Here is a 19760-nt window from a genome sequence, read left to right on the forward strand (position 1 = left end):
TATGAGCTGGATGTTTAGAAAGAATCTTGCTAAAAACATGTAAATATTACAGAACATGAGATGTTACCGTAAGTTGAAATTTTTTGCCCCTCTTTAGTTTTACAGGTTTTGGGTTGGTATTTTGGTTTTGGTTTTTGATTTGGATTTTTTTTTTCTTTTTTTTTTTGCATAGATTATGAAGAAAAGTTGTGCTCATGTTATTGTTTATATGCTTTTGTAATCTTAAAGATATTAATGTCTAGTTGTTCTATATTATAACCACATTTGCGCTCTATGCAAGCCCTTGGAACAGAACATACTCATCTTCATGTAGGACCTATGAAAATTGTCTATTTTTATCTATATATTTAAAGTTTTCTAAAAATGAAAAAGGTTATTACGAATTTTGTTGTACAAAATCTGTACAAAAATCTGTTTTTACATCATAATGCAAGAATTGGAAATTTTTCTATGGTAGCCTAGTTATTTGAGCCTGGTTTCAATGTGAGAACCACGTTTACTGTTATTGTATTTAATTTTCTTTTCTTTTCAACAATCTGCTAATAAAACTGTCTGAAATCTCCCTGCGACTTTATTTACAGTTCATCTTTATTAAATTTTCTGAAATGTATAACATCAGAGGAATATTTACTTTCTAATGGGAGGCATCTAAAAACAACATAAGTCAGCTCTTTGTAGTGTGAGGAGAACAATGCTGAATGATTTTATTTAACATGCAACTGCTTCTATCTAATATGAATTACTGTGGTGAAAAACATCATAAAAGCACACTCTGTGGTTATTGTTTAACAAGCATATTTTCCATTTTTTTTTCTTGCCAGCTAAGCAAACTGCCCCCATCTACATGATTTATTTATGTACATTTCTCAGTTTATGAAGCTGTTATTTGTACCTTTTTCCTTTATATTGTGATATTCCCATGATTCTTATTTCACAAAGCTTTGTGCTGAATAATGTAAAGTGGACACATTGATGGAAAAAACAATATTATTCCTCTAACTTCAAAAATGCAGCGGTAATCCTGTTAGTTTTGTCTCAAATCTCCTTCACTTGATAAAATGTATTTAGAAACACTTTTTTTTAACAAACCTCAAGTATTCAGACATTTCAACAGGCATTTGGAGAAATAAATAGTTCTGGCTTAGCATATCTTCAGGTGGCATTGTGAGAAAAAATCAGGCTGCTTTTTTTAGGGTCAAAATGGTTATTTAAGAGTAAATCTGGAACTAAGTTGGTTTTGCTTACAGAAAATTCAAAATTCAGAGAGGTATGACTGATTTTGAGTATTCTCCCTTATTGTCCTACCTTGCCTGGCCTTGGCTTGCCTTCTCTTCCCATCCTTTCTCTTCCCTTCCTTTCTTATCCATACCTACATGAACACTTCTGCTTTCATTAGGGGGCAGACCTGTTTGGGACAGCAGAATAGATTAGCTTTCTTGGATAAGCCCATTCCACTAACCCTGGATGGCCTGGGGACTGCAAGCATGAGGCTGACAGACAAACATGAACCTGACAGGATTCCAGCAGGTTGTTATTGCTGGCTGGTTGATTAGGATTTTGGTCATCTGTATATAGGGCAATCACAGTCTCCTTTTGCCTGCGTTAAAATGTCCGGCATGTCTGAATCAGTAAGGATCCCAGCTACACTGTAGCCAGCTCCCCTGCTATAAACTCTGGCACAGCTAAAGCAGGGTAAAAAGTAATAAACTCATTAATCTCAGTCTGGCTCATGCTGAAACCCAAATTATCTCTACAGTAACAGACTAGCAACCTACCTCTATGTTTTTAAGCATCCCAGGAAATAATCCCTTTCAGCAGAAAGGAACTGTACTCTCATAAATTCCACCCTACCTCCATTAATAAATAGGTGCTTCATCTGTGCAAGGTATCTGGCATTTAGCAGGTCTGAGGCTGAATGGGCTGATAGATAGTCAGATGTTGGTACTCCTTGTGACTTAAATAAAACAAAAATTATGCCAAAGCTCAGATCAAAATCAAGAAAAGATTGTGCTAAATATATCTTGCCTTTAACTTAGTAGTCAGTTATGGTCAGATCCTGAAGAAATTCAGAGTCAGCAGCTAGATGTCTAAAGTTTTAGGAAAATCCTGTAAGAACTGACAGACTCAAATGAGAATTTTTTCTTTTAATTTTTTGTATTTTTGCAATGAAAAGAGATTTTAAGGTCAAGTTTTGATCTGAAAGGCAAACCTCTTATTTGTTGAAGGTTCTATAAATTCTTGAAAATTACTTCATTTGTTATGTGCTTACATGTTATTTGACACAAGACTGCAATAAACAAAGACTGAGGCCAAGACTTTCAAGTGTGACTGCTGATTACAGATACTTCCAGTTTTGCTGGCCAAACTTCAGGCATTTTCAATGCTGTTCACAAAATAAAATATCCTAGCTCCAGAGCTCTGTGAAACTTATTTTTTCAGTAGCTGCTAACTCATCCATGGGATACTGAGGAATGTATTAGTGAGCCTTTGCTGAGCAGGAGCTCACCCTGATCAATGATGAAGGTTCCACCAGCAGCAGTATCACACCATTTCAAGCTACAGCCACCTGCTTAAAAAGCTTCACTTTCAAAGAGAGAGGAAACAAGAACTTTCTGGAATTCAAACTCTTAAAAGGAATCAAGTTAGAAATAAAATCTAGACACCCAGAGTACTTGGAAGCTTTGTAAATGTTCCCCTAAAAGTCAAGTACTATGCATTACTAAGCAACTTGGGAGAATTTGCACATGATCTACGGAGAAACATGATTTCTTCATCCAGGTTAGAGTAGCAATGGTTGGCATATTGAGTGAATTGATTAATTGATGCTCTAAATTAGATTAATAAAAACAGAACTAGGTTCATCTTGCTGTATACAGCAAAAGGAAAAGAAAACAGGTCCCTGCTACAAAAAAAATAAAAGAAACTCCAGCTGGATGTAAAGGTGAAGAAGTCAAAATGAGAAAGATGAAGCACTAGACCAGTTTTTGCAAAGTTCCAGGATCTCCATCTTTGGAGATTTTTAAACCTTGGATGAGCAAGGCCCTGAGAAACCTGGTCTAACTGTCCGCAGTTTACAGAAGTTTAGACTGCTTGACCTTCAGAGATCCCTTCCAAACTCAGTTTTTTGTGTTTCTAGAACTACAAGGCTTGTTTGCATTATGCCCTTCTAGGCATAACACTTTCTGAGTCCAGCTTAACAAGGAGCAAAATTTTATCCTATAAATAGCAGTAATCAGATCTAGAATATAAATTGCTGGGATATATTTAAGCATTGACAGCTTTTTGATTTTCCATATCAGGAGGCCAGAAGAACGAGCTGCACTAACAGCAAGATGTGAGAGAAGATACAGCAAGTGAATACAGAGAGGATAAAAATGTCACCTATTTTAATACAGATATAATTAATTTAAATAATAAGAATTATAAGCTCTAGCAACTTGTCAATCAGATATCAGATTAATTTTCTAGTAATAAATAAAGACAATAAATAATATGTCTAATAATATAAAAACCAGCTGTTTGGGTTAAAGAAAGTAAGTTGATGTCGTTTTCTTGGGTATACTGGCCAGATAGTCTTTGAGGAAATTGGAAATGGTAAGCTGGAACAGATCCCTTTTTAAAAATATATTTCCTTCATTTTTTTTCAAATTGCTTTCTTGGAACTGGTCCTGCAAGGCCACCAACTACTTTGTAGTTCTATAGATTTTTACCATTCTGAGATACTGAGGACTTTGAAGCAATCAATTTGGATTGTTGGCTTCTCTGTCAAGTAAGTGTTGTCAAGAAGATTGGGAGCCTGAGGTATGGAAAGGTTAAACTTGGCATTTTAAAACTGGAGAGACAAAAGGAGTGGCTTTGGGCTTCAGTGTCTCTGGAGCTGTATCATGGTACAAGGATATTTAATTAGAACTCAGTTCTGAAGGATTTTGTAGTGTTTTTGTTTTGGAGGTGCTAATAATGGGGTGAATTGCAAAGTAGATGAAAAGGAAAGTTTTGGTAAGGAAAGCAGACTAAAGGAATGAGGCTGCAACAGAATTTTGAATAGAACATAGGGATGGCAGAAAAGAGGAGATTTCAGCTGTCAAGATGGAAGTAAATAGTGATGCAATAAGGAGAAAATGGATTCTAAAGATACTCTTTAGAAAGATGTGGCAAGATACAGATGCAGCAAACAAACTCATTTGGCAGGGTCCTGGGCAAGCAGACATCGTTTTCAATTCAATTCAGAAGCAACTAATAACCATTTGGCTTCTGTTCACTGTGACCAAACTGATGCTGCAGATTCTGGCTGTTCGGTGATGGGATGATATATTGGAAGCCAGAAATAAGTTTCTACATGGATCTCTTGAACAATCTGAACTCAATTTAACAATTGAAGAGGACAGAGATAAAGTATTACCTTCTTTGTGAGCTGATCAATAACAAGCACACCTCTGGGAAACAGATGCTAGTATTATCCTGTGAAGCCACTTCAGAGCTGGAAACTGAACAGGTTCACAGGATACCTTACAGAAGCAGTAAATAATGATAATAATAATTATTAATAATAAAGCAGCTCTAATTCTTAGGTTTTCTGGGTAAAATCTTATCCTATATGCCTCCAACGCAAACCTCTACAAAGCTGCAGATGTATATATGGCATATATAGATCTTATATAGAAGATAAGACCCAAGTGGTGAATTGTGGGTTTAAAACAAAATCACAGCAAAAAGTTAAACTAAGCTACAGACAAACTTGGAGGAAAAAAGGTAATGGTTATAGTACAAAATGAGTTCAATGATTTCAGGATTCAAAATGTGAAAAAAGAAACTCTAACAGCATCCACCTGCCTAATTCAAAATCATAATAAAGTGCATTTTTGAAGTATGCAATGCTTACTAAGTGTTTCCATGACTCTCCTGAATGCTCCTTGGGCACTGATAATGATGTATCAGTTCCCCTTTGAGGCACCTAGATGCCTAGCATGGGCATAACCTCCTCTTGGAGCCAGAATCTTAGCTGAACAAAGTGATGCATTGTGCATTTCACCACATCAGAAATCTCATTACATAACCTAGAAGAATAATTGAAAAGAAGGAAATACACAGCTGCCAATCCCAACCATTTCCCCAGTTCCACAGTGCAAGGGTCTAACCACCCATATGCCCTACTACTACACTGAACGACACATTTTTTCTCTTGTTGCGTTTTTCCTCCTCTTGCTTCTCCCCCATGCACATCAAGCTGTAACTATTTAGTATTAGCTCTCTACTGATGGAGAGGAGAGGGAGTGTAAATCCACTGAAAATAAGAGGCAAACTGAATGGCCCTGCCCATACTTTCTTGGGAAAGTGTTCATACCACTTACTTTGAGAAGTGGACAGGTCTGGTGTCTTGTAGATCCTGTCTTTTAAAGGTGCATTAAAAGTGCATCTACATGAGCAGTTTATGTGCAAAAATGGGCCTCTGTAGGATGAATTTGCCTTGCATTTGAGCTTCTGGTGTGCACTCAGGCTCCTAAAGCAGTTTCTTTCCCTGGTGGAACTTAGTCATGTGAAAGGATATCATCTGGATTTTGCCACTTGGAATGTGGCCATAGCAGCTGGTACTCTGCATAAGGCCAGGACTGGCAACCAGTAGCAACTTCATTGCTGGTAATGACATGGTGAGGTGATGCAGTGCTAGAAGTGCAACAGATTGCATCGTGTCATAGTGTGGTCCTTCCCGCCTTGCATCACAGCAATCAGCAGTGGAAACACGCTCTGTGATTGGGCCTGCTGCCCTCTGCAATGCACCATCTCCAAAAGGTCCCATAAACCCTGCTGAGGTTTGGGTTTGAAGTGGAGCTGATAAATTAAAGCTGGTAGGTGGGGTTTTGGCTTGAGTGAAGCTTTTGAATTGGGCATGGGGGTACTGAGGAGACATCGTATGAAGTTGCAAATGTATGACATCAGGGATATTCTGCCTCGCTATACTTAATCTTCTTTTTACAAATAAATTATGCTTAAATCAATTAGCTATTTATTGATTCATAAGGGTATTGTTCTTTTTTATTTATTTCCAGGTGTTACTGGAGTGAAGACAGATTATGATAACAATAACTAGTGCTTTTTCTTTTGATTTACTAAGCCGCTATCAGCATTCAGAAAGATTATATTTGGGACTGTAAGAAGAGTGTATTTTGTTGCGAGAACAATAGCAGGCACTTACCTTAGGACTCCTACTAACCCTGGACCCTTCTATAAAACTTGCCTGAGTAAATGAGTTGTACAATGCATTTTTCTAACAGTCTGTAGTTGTATGTTTTATTCAAGTTTAAAAATACTTCACCCTTTTAAAAAATGCTGCATATTCATCTAAGTAGTGGTCATTAAAGAGAGTGCCACTATATCATTCCTTTGTATTTAATTTGGGATAGAAAGAGCAAACTGTATTTTGAGCAAGGTTTATTTCTTTTCCAGTTTAGGTAATTTCTTTTTTTATCTAAGCTGGCCAAGTTCAATTTAAATCATTGTGCGAATTGTTGGTGAGGTGCTTTTATTTGAATCAGCAAGCATTTGGCCATGGCAAATGAGCTTCTGGTAAACAAGAATATTAGTACCAGGGGACATTTTGGGAAACTACAGTTTGTTTTTGTGCATCATGAACAGTTTTCAGTGTTAAAAGTTATGTTTCTCTTAAATATTGTTCCATTCAAGGTAAAAAGAGTTGCTTACTTCTTTGATTTTCATTCCATTCTTCTCTCACTGCATGTAAAGAATTAAGTTCAACAGGAATGGAGATAAAAATCAAAGTGTTCAAATTTCATCAGTTCTTCTCCATTTTGCTCTTTCACTTCAATGACTTTTTTTTTAGTACTTTTTTATTTTCCTAGCTGGTATAATTTCCAAAATACACATTAAAAATTTCTTACACAGTTTTTCATATTTGATTAGGCTTTAGCAGTGCAGTAACCAGGGTACATAGGGCAATAACTAATTAGTCTGCAGACCATAGAGAGTTCAAAACAAGTATTTACTTGGCAGACAGGGTATTTCTATCAGCCTCCTTCTCAAAGGCAGAACAGGAGCTAACAAGGACTGCGTGAAGCACTTGGCCACAGTTGATCCTATCTGCCATTTTCTCCAAGTCAGAGAGAGGGTTTCTGCTAACCTTCCATCCTCTGTGGTTCTTCTGCAGGTGTGCAATAGATCCAACACCCAAAAAGAGACAGAAGGTCAGTGTGTACAAAACTGCTCACATTTTGTGCTTCCCCAATACACTGATTTTACTGAGCACATGCAAAAGTGCTGTTCTTTATATAGTCAATATACTAGAGTCTTCCAGGATATGGAGAGGGCTCATTATTTATGCAAGACAATCACCCTGAATGTACACAGTAGTATGTCCTAGGATGTGGCACAGATTTCCATAGTCCAAGACTACCATAGCCTTCCTTCGTTTATAGCAAAACACAGTCAAAAACCCCCAAAGAACAAACAAACAAAACATACACACATAAAAAAAACCCTAAAACAAAACCAATCAGCCAAAAAAACACCTCAAACAAAAAACACCCAAAACCCCAAAAACAGCCAACCAAGCAAAGAAGTTGAAATTATTTATGATTCTTGGGGGTGTAGCATCTAGTATGGGTCAGGCTCAGGAGATTTTGTGAACAGCCAACTTTACTTTGAGAGAAAATGACACAGAAAGATTTCTCTACAGTGTTTGGACACAGATTTCTTGAACTTTGGTGATTACATATAATTTACCAGTAAATTTCTTGCTTTGGCATACAAACCACACATGACTTCTCAGTCATACCTCTTAACCCCCAGTCACATTCAAATTGCGTGGCTTGCACACAGGTCCAGTCACCTGTACTTACTGCCATTGTGAATTGTACTTTGTTATTTCCAGTCACTACTCCACCAGCTGCCCCATTATTCAGCTACTCACTGAAGGTCTTGTCTGGGAGAGGAAAGGAAGAAAGATTCAGCCCACAGCTATCTGAACAAGTATCTTTCATTGCAGTCAATAGGTCTGAGTCTCTTTCTACTGCATGGATACTGTTCCCAGTTCACTGTGTTTCACTGCTACTTCCAAGGTCTTTGCAAGAACAGTTAAGGGACCTTTCCCTCTTTGGAAAGAATGGGATGCTGCAACTTGAGACTTCTTTTCAGATACCTCTAGTTCTCCTTAAAAACAAGATCCTCCAGAGAATGAATTTCTGACGTGAAAGAAGCTTTAAGTATTAAGGTGAAGTTTCTTTGGGAACTGCTTTAATTATTTATTTATTCTATTTATAATATTTATTTATTCTACTTATACTATTTATTCTGAATTTCTCTTGAAAAAAATTCTTAAATGCTGAAATTTATGCACCCTACTGCCATGAGATTTTATTTTTCTTTATTTCTATTATTTATGTTTTTCTAATGTTTTTCATTCTTTTCTTGTGTGTCTGTGTTTGCATTCAAATTCATATACTGAAGTCATGGTCCTATTTTGAACTCTTGAGATACTCTGGTGGGAGTTACAGCCATATATAACTCTCTCACAAAAGGGTGACAAATGAACACTGATAGGAAGGTGTCCATGCTTTTCTGTAGGGTATAGGTATTCATATGAAGGTGTGATTGCCTTTAAATCCCAAGGCCTAGATAGTGGCATGCAAATTGAACCTGCTGAATAGGAATCCAGCAGGAAGCATTTTTAAAACAGCTGTTGATATTTTCTGGCATTGAAGTGGTAGGAAGATTTAATAAACACATGTATACTTAGTTTTTCCAAGGCTTTGTTGTGTCCTGGAATTTTCAAACTGCATGGATATCCATTTAAAAATTCACTGGACACTTGTGCTTTTGTATAATTTCATGAAGTCCTTAGTTGCATCCAAAATGAGTTACATACCTCCAGAAATCTGGCCTTTAGAGGTGAAAGAATCTTGGACAATGGCCCTATTGTTAATCATTATTTCCAGTATAATGTAACAAATGTTCTAACCTTGAAAGGAGGCAGGGGAGTAAAACCCTTGCCTGCCTCCTTATCCTTTTTCCTTCCAGGTTTTATTCTTTTACAGCTAAAGCAGTACAAAGCAGCTACAACTAAGAATATGAATCACCGTTGCTATCGTCATTAACATAATGCCCATGTGTAGATTTATCTGCAGACTTTCAGTTTGATAAACTGTTGGCATGTAAATATTTCCTTGAAGAAATTCCAGTCCAGCTGCTTTTGTTTACAAATCTATCAGTGGTTAACACCATAGAATGTACTTTGCCAGTATCTGAGTTATAATTACAACTTCTTTAATTGTGAATTCATTATAAAAGAGGAGGACAAAACTAAATAATAAATATTTTGCAGATTTTTGGAACCATGCCAGCAGCTTTGCCTGCATTAATTTTTGAAAATGTGAGGACTTACGCTTGTAAGTCTCCATTCTATTATTCTTTCATATTATTTATTTGTACAGTTAATTGTGAAGAAACTATTTCTGAATAATTATTTCATTGTACTTATTTTGTCTTCAGAGGTTCTTCTGCTTATTCCTTGTTTTACTTCTTGACTTCTGCTTGATCATTCTATGAATTTAATTGAGAGTAGGTTTTGATACACCAGTCACAGTAACATCTAAAATGACCTGAATACTGAGTATTTGCAGGTTTTCAAAAAATAAATTTTTGAGATGTGGGATCAAAGAAACTCTGGAATCTCACTTGGCAGCAGGTTATTGGCTTTGCTTGTTGCTGTTTTGACCAGTGATGCAGAGAGTCGTGCTTTGAATTTATTGAATTCTCACTGGTTTGTATAATTGTTTGTTACAACTTAATTACAATTCAGTACAATTTTCATGGATCAGCTCTGGAGGCAAACTATGAAATTTATTATCCCTAAACTAGGATGGCTAAAAGTTAAACTTGAGCTACATATTATAGACCTATTTATAGCCAATGGACAAAACCCACACCTCAAAATAATAAATCATTTGTTATCAACCCTTGGGTGCCTCTTTTAGGATTAGATGAATCGCTTGTGAAGGTACCTATTTGTCTTTATTAGTAGACGAAGGGGTACATTTTAGCCAACAGCTACGGCAGGAGATGAGGTCTGCCTGGGAATTGCTGTAAGAGCTGTTGGGAAACACTCTGGTTTCACTAGCTAGTACCACCAACCTTCTTCCAGGATTTCATAACCTTTGCATGTGTATCCTTCAAACTAGTTTTTGAGCCCCCTAGTGACACCAGTAAGAGCATCCACCACATCTGTACATACCTTGTTGATTTCTTCATATTGCTTATGAAAATCAAATATGTTTGCATGTATCTGCTGTGCAGAATCTGAAGGGCACAATTGTGAGGGTTACAATACAACAACATCTGGCTTTTTTTAGGTTTCTTTGAAGACTGTGGGGTAGGTGGGAGAACTCATACAGGATTTAAATTTTTTTTTACTGCCCTAATTGCATTTTTAAAAAGTTAAATGTTGTGAGAGGTAAAAAGAAATTGATGTAACTAAATAATTGTATAATTATACATTATTTTTGTCATGGTTTTTCATTTTCCTGCTAGAACTGAAGGAATGTTTTTCAACAACATGATGTAGAAGTAAGAGAGAACTTTGAAAAGTGATGTTCATGAATCTTAAGAACCTAACTTCCACCTGGTATATCAGTCTTCCCCTATAGTTATGCAGAAGTTTTTCTGGAATGTTCTGTAGGAAAATCTTGTTTTCTCAACTTAATTCTGTAAATATACATGGCTGTGATCTTTCTCTGAGACTGGGAAAGGCATCTTTTTCTTCTTTAGCTGTTTTCTGAAATTGCTTTCTTAGGTACCTAACTGAGGTAGTGAGCCTCAAGGCAATCATGCACTTTGTATTTCTTTAATTCCTTTCACATTTGGAGCTATAGAAGCATATACGAGGTTACTGGATTGTCTTCATAGAAAGAGTTTCTATCAGGAATGAGTAATGATAGCAAAATAAAAATTTTCTATTTCAGATAGAAACAGACTAACAGACTTACAACTACCTTAATATCTAATGATTGTTTTTTCAGCTTGTGTATACTGTCTATACATATGACAGATGCTCAGTTTCAGTGTATCAAGGAACATAGGTTAGATCCCATTTAGACTTATAAGTCATATGGCAGCTTAGAGGCTCTTGAAACCAGGTATCCATCTGCTCTCCCCACCTCAGGATACTGTTTTAATGGTACCACTCTCCATAAAACTATCTTAGACTATCTTACTAGATTAAAACATATTATTTGTGCTTTCTATCAAAAGTAATGAGGTGCTACTTTTAGCTACTGCTTTTTTAATAGAATCATTGTGGAGAGTATAGTCTTTTAGTTTTGTTGCTGTTTATTTAAGATAAAGTTCTCAAGGTTTGGTTATTAGCAATAACACTTAGAGATTAACTCTGTTCGAGTACAATATTGATTAACTCTATCATTCATAAAACCACTAGAAAATATTTAGCTATATAATTCATTGACTTTCCACATAATCAGCCTGTGAATTATATGACTAAACTTTATGGGCTGACAATGTGAATGATAAATTCATTCTGTATTTTTGATGTATTTTAGCTTTCTCTGGTACATTATCAAAAATGAAACTTTGTCCATTCCATTTAGAATATCTGTTGTAAGTAGTTGCCATCTAGTGCCAGCGCTCATTTCTATTCAAAGGTAATGGTGCAATCCTTAAACTTTGGAAGGCAATATGTTTCTCTCAATTTGTAATGGAGTGAGGTAATGTCATGTCTGTAATGGGAAGTAAATAACATGCTTTGACATGAATGGACACTTCTGGCAATCATTAAAATAACTGAGAGTGGTGGAGAGTTAGAAAGGTGAAGAGTAGAAGAGCTGCAAGTTCACTCACTGACATCTCCAACATTGCGGTTTGCTGAATGCATGATGATCATGATCTGGTAGTGAACTGATCTGATGGGACAGGAAATGGTTCTTCTGTCCTGCTTATAAGATGTTATCCCCTCCAGGGGAATATATCATAAATAAGGAAAAGTTTGTAAATTCTTATCAGCAACTTAGAGATTCATTCTGAACAATAATTCTAACATGGCATTCTGTCATTGGGAGAGTGGATTTATGCTGTTGTCCCTCCACAAACCCTTCAAATTTGTTCAGTTTACAAATAAGTTGAAAGTGAAAGCTTTCTTGCTAGTTTGGCCAGATATGTGACAGCTTAGCAGGATTTCTTTTCAAACAAAATCCTGCAATAAGATTTTACCGAACTATCTGTAAGTGATGTGTGATTTTTAAAGATTTTCCAGCAGAACCACAAGCAGTAATCCTTTTCTATTTTTTAAATGACCGTGAAAGGAGGGATGACATCTGGGGAAAGCAAAGGACAAATTGGAACAGTCTCTTTAAATCATTCTAATATTAAATGTATAGGCACCTATACAGCTGATTACAGGCAAGGGCTTCACAAATGAGTATATTAGTATGTCTTCTTAATAGTTTTCCATTTCAGTAAATAATGAATAGGTGACAATTAAAGATTTTTTTTTTCCCTGGGCCTGTGGTTTCACCCATTGGATTAATTTATCACACTGTGTCTTCACACCTCTTTTTTAGTGAAATGGATTTAAGTTCTTCACTCTGCTGCAATCTTGGTTCAAGGTCCCAAAACCTGAAGTATTGGGTAAAGGTGGGCTTTTTCAGTTCACTTTTAAGAAATCACGAAAGCTGTGATTTGCAGATTAGATTAAATTCTTGCGATTATTAGTTTTGACAAAATTAGATAATTGATCTGGATATGAAAACTCATCTACAGCTACCTGTAAAAAACCTATGGTTGAATTCTAGAATCAGTTTTATCTATTACTTCTAGCCCTGATGCACCCTCCTAAAGAAAGAGAAGATATCAGATAACAAAGGGATTTTTTACTATCCAAGGCTTTAATCCCAGGCTTCAGCCCTCTGTCTTCTGTGTGTGTGAAAGTAGCTATGTGTGAATACTTCTGATTGCATTGTGAGATTGCAGACGATTAAAAAAAGAGTGTAGTAGGAAGTGAGATTTACCTTTTGACTTCTATCTTTTCCATCTGCTAGAATACTCACACACACACACACACACGCACATGCACATGCACACGCACTTTAGTTTCCAAGCGCAAAGTGGTTTTGGTGGTGAAAATGAGTGAAACTGATCTTGCCAAGAATAATCTCACTCCACCTCCCTTTCCTTTTCACAAGCCTGTCTAAACCCTGAGCTGACACTGAAGGTGATGCCCACAACTTCCATTCCAAATCCTGATCCGGCAAACTAACAGCTAAATTGTGTTTCCTGTAAGAGCCGAAGGAACAAAGTTATACTGGGAAGCAAAGTCATGCTGTGCCATACTTCTTTTCTGAGGGAAGGAAGAAAACTTAAAATATTTCTGTTGCTTCTGCAGTATGTTTCATCCAAGGAGTAATTTTATGTTCTAGAGTGTGCAGAGGACCCAAAAGATATTGACTGGAAAAAAACATATAATTTATGGCTCAAGCATCTTTAAGGCCATACAGGGCTGCTGCTTACCACACTACAGCTTAGAGCACTTCCTGTGCCTTGTCACCTCTTCCCAGATGTCTCTCCTATGAAGGTTGTAACATTGAGTCTAATTAGCTTTCGCTTTTCCTCTTCACTGCTCTCATCCAATCTCTCCCATACCCTGATCCTTATCCCATTTAAAATTTCTTGGTAAACCATTCTTCTCCAGATACTTTGTATCTACTATACATTTCTTGCTGCATTACCAAAAAAACAAAGCAATGAGTTATTTGTCTGGTAGAAACTGCCTTTGGAAAGTCATGATTTTTGATTTTTAGGTGTTTAGATTATCTTGCTTCTTCATAAAACCAATCCTTGACATTTCAAAACTGTTCAAATCACTAGGCTTTCAAACATTGTCTTAAACAAACAAACAAACAAACAAAAATATGTTTCAGTATGTTTTGAGGCTGAATGGATTTGCCATGGAACACGGTTATGTTGTGCAAAGTATACATCTTACAAGAAAGCAAGTAAGCCAGCTGTGACACAGATCACTAAACATATTTTGGCATTAAGGTGGCTACTTACAAGACTCATATATCCCACGTCCAAGATTAATTTGCTTTGGTATATTTTAAATCATTTCATGGATACAGTAATTACACTATACTCAAACCATGTCAATCTATCACGGCTCTGAATCAATACGGTAGGTGTTTTTCAACTATTTATAAATAGCAATGCTCATATATGCCAAATATCTTATGAAAGTACAGTTAGTTAGAATAAAGAGCATATTTGTTCTTGTATTGATTTAACTCCTTGACATGCTTTGTAGGGTTGCCATGTAAATGTCTTTTTTTTAATTCAAGATTGTGTTTAACTTTTTCTTTGCAGTGGAGTTTTCCTTACTTGCCTGATTTCACTTTCCATTCTGAGTTACAGATAAGTATGGACATGTTTAAATGTACAGGTGAATACTTCTACAGGCACAAATTGCAACTCTTCACTTTTTGCTGGAAATTAGTAGGAGGAGACCCCCTAGAAAATGCTATACAAATTGTTGTCTACAAACACTATTTTTCCATTAAGATTGTGCCTTGCATAAAGGTATGAGGTTAGAGCAAGAAAAAAAATTAAGGAAACATGGTCAGTATAAGTTTTCTCAACCAGTTTAAAAATTAATTTTAAGGTGTTGCCTAATAAAAATATGGTGGCAATTTGATATTACATATCTTTAATGTATCAACTTCTAGATTTTTAGTTTCCATTTTATTTTATTATATTTTTTTTCATTTTAGTGATTAGGCATTTGTTTCCTGACCTCTCTGAGCTACCTACAGTGGAATTTTTCTCCAGGTAAAATGACTCAGGTGCCTTAACAACAGGCCATCATAGTATGAGGGAGAACTGAGATGAACCTTAACTGTTTTCCTCCAGTTTTTCATATGAACTAAGGAAATTTTTATGGTTTCAATACAAAACTATCAGTTACCCATAATGTTAATTTAAAGGTAGTCTTAAGTTCATGAACCTTAACAAACCTCTTGATGAACCTCATTTATGTTTGGCATGTCTAATGAAACACAATAACATGAGGGTTTCACATCGTTATGGGTTTCATGTGGTTTTGGGTTTCTTTGCAAACATCCTGAATGTAATTACTATTACTGTGAAGATATAAAATGCCATGGAGCAGATCTTCACTAGGTGTAAACAGACAACTCTGCACCAAGTCAACAAAGATCCTTCAAGATTTGATCCTTTAATTAATAAGCAATACTTGTCATTGGCCCCAATTAAAATGAACAAAAATGCTACTGTATCATATCCTTTCAGTGCAGAAACATGCAGATTTATACCGGTGATATTCAGGATTTTAAACTCCATTTGGGCACCTAGAGAAATGAACTTTTTTGCATAGATGTTATTGTAACTGCAGTAAATATGCTGACACATTACTCACTGTTATGTATCCAATCACTATTAGCCAGATTAATTCTTTTTGCTTAATCTGTAGCATTTTTCCTGTCAGAACAGAATTAATTATGCAAAAGTGGCCCTACATTGTCAAACTGAGAGGCTCATCTTGATTATTCTTGGTTATTTTGAGTATAAGTACAATCCACCCTGACTGTTAGTCTGCCCTTGAGACCCAAGCAATTTGGCTGTTATTATAATGAGGTGTGGCTCATCATAAGGGTGATTATAATGGAATCTAAGGGAATAGGGAGTCAAGCCTACTGTATATTATCTTTCATTTTTAAAGACTGTACTTTGGAATAATGGTTGAGTATTGTAGCATTTCTGTTCATTGCATGTCTTCAGGGGTTGAGATATCCTCCAATGGACTATTTTGATACTAATAGAAAGGCACGTTTAGAACATGAAAACCCCTGTATCTGTTCCTTCAGGCAATTTGTTCAGAGTGTAATTCATATCTGATGAATACTTGGTGACACTGAATGGTCCAGTGAAGATTGGTGCTAATTTTGCAGTAATGCTCTCTGTTGCTTCTGTGGCTGAGTGGGAAGATATTTTTCACCAGTTCATGAACATTTAAAATCACTTGTATATTTGTTATCATAATATTATGTTCTATTCTCTAATTTCTTAGTGAAGTTTCTCTAAAGTGGTTTTAGATCTGAGCTGTGATCTTCATAATCTTCTCACTTTTCTGAAGAGGACTAGGTCCAGAAAAAACACTGTTCCTTTTAAATTAGAAGGTGTTATCTTCAAGGAAACTAAAACACTTGTCAAAAAAAATTGTTACACTTTTTCTCCATTCCTTCCTGTGAACAACATTGATGAGAGATTATTTTCATTAAAACTGAGTGCCTTAAATTGTCACCATAAAAGGCAAAAAACATCCTCTCCTTACAGGATAGGATATTAGGGATTTTAATCTTAGTTGTTTAAAAGACATGATGGACAGACTAACAACAAAAATTAATCAAAATTATTTTCTGTAGAGGCTTTCTATATATCTCCAAAGTGGGCTGATGCTGAACAGAAATTGCTAACTATATCTAAGAATTAAATGAAAAATTTCTCAAGGCGTGTGTGGAAACATAATTCCAGTGTCTATGTGTGATTTATACACATTGTTACAAGAAGGATAGAGCTATTCTGATAAAGCTGCATCATTGCCTTCTTATTGAAAAAATTTAGATATATCTACATAGTTGTAAAAACAAAATCAAAACCAAAATGAAAAACAAAATCTTCATCCCTTTCCCTTGTCTGGAGAGCATAATATTACTTATTTTCTAATGTACTCTTATGAAGTAGTCAAATAGCCCCAAAAATCAGTTGAATCCTTTTCTAATATTGGCACATTTTGTGAATGTAGGCAATTCTGTTTTCTTCATTATAATTTTGTTTCAGTTCTTACCTTATCTTTTAAATTTGGACAACATAAAAACTGACGTTGATCCATTTGACCTAAAGTTTGATGACTTGAAGTGTTACAACAACAAGAATAGTAATGGTGACAATCTGGAACTAAGTGAAGAAATGTATCATCTATATACATAGTCACTTGCTGAAATATTTACCAATATTTATTTATGATTCAAAATAAGGCAGGTAAAAAATTCTGCAGCTAAAACCCAAGAAACCTTTTTTGAATCAATTGCTGTGCATGACATTGCTGAATTTTACAGCTCTCTGCATCACTGAATGCCATTAAAATACTGCCATTTAATTGCAATTACTAGGCAATGGCATATATAGTAACTTTGTTCTACAGAGTTTCTGTAAAGTGTTGGCACGTGATGAAAAGTGTATTGACCATTTTTCCATAGTAGATATTTTGGAGAACTTTTGCTTAATGCCAAGAATCTAGAGTTAGGATAGAAAATATTTTGCCATTCTTTGTCACAAAGCATGTTTCATTGGTAGCTGCTTTTCATCTCTGAGTCAGGAAGAAAGAACACAAAATAATATCACAGAAAAATATGGCTCATAAAATGATCTTTGTAAAAGCTAAACTGTTGGACGTGGTATTTCAAAGTACAAATGCTCATACTCAAAATTGTCCCAAGTTTCCAAATTATCAAGGAAGTATATGCTTGTAAAATTACATATATTCTGAGTAGTTTTCTATCCTGAACATTTGATTTTATTGTAAGACCTTTTTTATGTAAGTTGAAAAAATCTGACCTTTCTTAAAGCTTGCTACCTCAATTTCTTATTAGTCCTTTTAAATGACTGGGTATTAATTACTCTTTACAAAATACATATATAATTGCATATATATATAACTTTTATATATATAAATAACTGTAGTATTTGGAAAGGTTCATTGCTAGGAAATAAATATATGCCTCCAAATTACAATTCTTCCTTTCTGCAGGCCATGGAAGTTTCAATAAAATCACAAACTGTCTTGCAATAGTGCCTACTTTTCTGTCTATGAGTATCTGGTATGAGGGGAGATTCTGCAAATATGTCTCATCCACATTGTGTTCAAAGCAAAAAAATACCACCAGACCATCCATTTTTAAAGCTAGAAAAGTTCCTCTCTGGCATGTGCAGTGTTCTGTTGCCATATGCTAATATCCTGTCATTTCTCTGAGCTTCTTTCTGCATGGATGCTCCACCAAGGCCCCCATGACATGCCTCTACGTGGACTCTAAATATCCCTTTAAAGTGTTAGAAAGCTTAAAAGGGCTTGATGACTGGTGCTCACTAGGAGTATGGGAAGACCTTCTAATTTAAGCAGTGCTCAAAAGGGACAAAGTATTTCATACTATGTAATGTTGAACACTGAGTGACAATATAGACCTCCCTGTAATATGGCAAAATTGAATGGCTTCTGTCTGTCTGGATGTTTAAAGTATAGCTGTATTTGAAAAAAATAAAAAGATAATTTTAAAAAGGCAAAAAATCCCCCCCCAAACCAAAACTAAAAACAGACAAACAAAAAGCTTCATAGGGTAATTCCCCTTAATTTTAAGGAGACAAAGATTTAAACATCTTTCTGAACATGACCAGAATAGGTAAGCGGGATTTAATATTGAGGAATTATGTATTTAAATACCATTAAAAGTTCTTAGCTTTAATGGCTGCTAATAGTGCTTCTGACATTGCCAGGATAAAGTGTTTGGGCAGAATATATTCATTCTTGCTAATAATTATTATCTGTCAAAACCTGTTTGGTTTGGGCTTGGGGTTTTTTGTCCCACTTGAAAAGAGTGGAGAGAATTAATTTTTTCTGACTCTTCCAATATTCCAGTTTAATTAATGTGCAGATGAAGAAATATTTATCAGATTATATAATTTGGGGTGCATAACGTGGGAAGAAACAAAATCTTGCATTTTGGTAATCTGAACTGAAATTTAGAACAGAACAGAACAGAGAGGAAAGAGGAAAGGCAAGGGTGAGGCAAGGGAAGGGCAAGGGCAGAGGAAAGGAAAGGAAAGGAAAGGAAAGGAAAGGAAAGGAAAGGAAAGGAAAGGAAAGGAAAGGAAAGGAAAGGAAAGGAAAGGAAAGGAAAGGAAAGGAAAGGAAAGGAAAGGAAAGGAAAGGAAAGGAAAGGAAAGGAAAGGAAAGGAAAGGAAAGGAAAGGAAAGGAAAGGAAAGGAAAGGAAAGGAAAGGAAAGGAAAGGAAAGGAAAGGAAAGGAAAGGAAAGGAAAGGAAAGGAAAGGAAAGGAAAGGAAAGGAAAGGAAAGGAAAGGAAAGGAAAGGAAAGGAAAGGAAAGGAAAGGAAAGGAAAGGAAAGGAAAGGAAAGGAAAGGAAAGGAAAGGAATACTTCATCTGGAAGGAATCTGTGATCATATAATCCAACTGCCTGAGCACTTCAGAGACAATAAAAATTTAAAACATACTATTAGGGTCATTATCCAAATATCTTTTAAAGTCTGACAGGTTGGAGCACAAACCACATCTATAAGAAATGTGTTGATTTTTGACTGCTCTCTCTGTAAGGAAATGTTTCCTCCTATCTAGTCTGATCCTTCCCTGGTGCAGCTTTGGAATATTTCCACGTGTCCTATCTCTGGTTTCCAGGTAGAAGAGCTCAGCACCTCCCTCTCCACTTCCTCTCCTCAGAAAGCTTTAGAGAGTAAGGTAACTGCCCCTCAGCCTCCTTTTCTCCAAACTAGACAAGCCCAAAGTCCTCAGCCACTCCTCACAGGACATTCCTCCCAGCCCTTTCACCACTTTTGTTGTCCTCCTCTGGATGCATTTGAATACTTTCCCATCCCTCTTAAACTGAGAGGCCAGAACTGCACAGAGGACTCCAGGTGAGACTGCACAAACACCGAAAACAGCAG

The sequence above is a fragment of the Aphelocoma coerulescens genome, chromosome 1 (assembly GCF_041296385.1).
Source record: "Aphelocoma coerulescens isolate FSJ_1873_10779 chromosome 1, UR_Acoe_1.0, whole genome shotgun sequence".
NCBI classification, from domain to species: domain Eukaryota; kingdom Metazoa; phylum Chordata; class Aves; order Passeriformes; family Corvidae; genus Aphelocoma; species Aphelocoma coerulescens.